Source organism: Otolemur garnettii, unplaced genomic scaffold (genome assembly GCF_000181295.1).
Source record: "Otolemur garnettii isolate 467f Iridium unplaced genomic scaffold, OtoGar3 scaffold00066, whole genome shotgun sequence".
NCBI lineage: Eukaryota > Metazoa > Chordata > Mammalia > Primates > Galagidae > Otolemur > Otolemur garnettii.
In genome coordinates this window covers 2,183,414-2,185,468 of record NW_003852461.1, presented here as the reverse complement: position 1 = coordinate 2,185,468, position 2,055 = coordinate 2,183,414, and the positions used below count along the sequence as shown (strand labels likewise).

Here is a 2,055-nt window from a genome sequence, read left to right as displayed (position 1 = left end):
TTTCTAATCAGTTCAGAATTAGTGATCATTAATAGTTAACTTTTGTATTATTTGGATTTGGCATCTAATGAGAAAATACTAGGCTACACTCCAGAGTTCTTATTTTAAAAGTCCAATCTATTATGTCTGTTGGGAGCTGTTTTGTGGCAGGTCAGTACTGAGCTGCTCTGGGTGTGTTCTCTTGCTCAATGTGTAATTTTTGCCAAGGACAGGCGCTACTCAACATGATGACTCAAAATGTTAAACCAACCTAAACCCGGGTTCCTGTCACTCTCTTCCCCTCTGTTGTTCCTCATCTCTGTGTGTTGGCAACACCCTCCTCACACTGTGACGCTGCTCAGTGTCATTCCCTCATCCTGTGCACGACACATCTGCCTCCTCCTTTTTTAGGACCAAGAATGTTAATTACTTAGGAGATAACTTGGTGTTTTTCACCTGTCAAGTCTTAGATATATTGTTTTAAAAATTGTTGTTTTAACAGCCATATGTATTATATTTTTATTGTGGATCCTTAGGTACAGCTCTGTTTGGAAATTCTTAGAGATATATATGTATACATATATTCAAATTTAGTGACTGTAATTGAACTCATTTTTTTGTTAATCAGTTCTTTTAAATAGCAGTTTTATTGAGATGTAATTCACATATTATAAAGTTCACCCTTCATTATTATTAATTTTTTTCTTTTTTGAGACAGTCTCACTCTGTTGCCCTGGGCCGAGTGTCGTGGTGTCATATCTCATTGCAACCTTCAAACTTTTGGGCTCAGGCAATCCTTTTGCTTCAGTTTTTCCATTTTTAGTAGAAATGGGGGTTCATTCTTATTCAGGTTGAGTTCAGACTCCTAACCTCATGCCATCCACCTGCCTCAGCCTCCCAGTAAAGTTCACCTTTTCAAAGAGTGCATTTACAGAATTGTGCAGCCACTGTTACCATCTGTAGATTTTGTAGATTTTCTTTTTCTTCATAGTGACCTTTGATACACAAAAGTTTTAAATTTTGATGCAGTTAAATTTATCTACTTTTTCTTTTGTTGTTTCTGCTTTTCTAAGAAATAATTACCTAATACAAGGTTATGAAAATTTATTCTTGTGTTACATTTTGAGTTAACTTTTGTTCATGGTGTGAGGTAGGGGTCCAGTTTTATTCATTTGCTTCAGTATATTCAGTTGTCTCAGCATCTTTTGTTGAGAAGACTGTCCTTCCTCTGTTGAATGGCTTTTCTGTGCTTTTGTCAAAGATTGCCTTGTCCCCTTGTTGAAAAAATCAGTTGACCCTAAGGGTAAGGTTTTACTGATGGATTCTCAGTTGTCGTCTGTTGATGTCCCCTATGTATTTATCTTTGTGCCAGTGCCATATTTTACTGATTACTATAGATTTATAGTTCAAGAAATGTTAATTCTTCCACACTTTGTTTTTCTTTTCTAATACTATTTTGTTTATTCTGGGTTCTTTGCATTTTTGTTTGAATTTCAGGATCAGATTGCTGTTTTTTGTGAAGAAGCTGCAATTTTGATGCTGATTATGTTGAATCTGTAGACCAATTTGGGAACTATTGCCATCTGAACAATATTAAGTTCCAGTCCATGAATGTGGGATGTCTTTCTGTTTCTTTAGTTCTTCTTTTAATTTCTTGTAGTGCTGTTTTATAGTTTTCAGTGTATAAGTTCATACTCCCTAAGTATTTTGTTGTTTTTGATGTTATAAACAGAATTATTTTCTTAATTTTATTTTAGGATCATTCATTTTTAGTGTATAGAAATACAGTTAAATTTTGTACATTACTATTGTATTCTGCAGCCTTGCTAGACTTATCTATCAGTTGAAGTAGTTATTTTGGTGTGAATTCTTTAGGATTTTCTGTATGTTGGATTAGGTCATCAGTCAATAAAAATAGTTGTTTTATCCGAATGTCTTTCTTTTCTTATTTTGCCTAATTCCCTTGACTAGACACTTCAGTACAAGCTGGGCAGAAGCTTTGAGAACAGACATCCTGATCTTAGAGGAAAGCATCTAGTCCTCCACTGTTAAGTGTGATACTAGCTGTAGGCCTTT

General features: G+C 34.7%; 1 protein-coding gene across 2 annotated transcripts in view; it reads left to right on the top strand.

Moving 5' to 3' along the window:
- USP24 (ubiquitin specific peptidase 24) overlaps positions 1 to 2,055 on the top strand; it is a 136,933-nt gene that overhangs the window by 24,107 nt on the left and 110,771 nt on the right. The gene's annotated exons all lie outside the window — the stretch shown is intronic.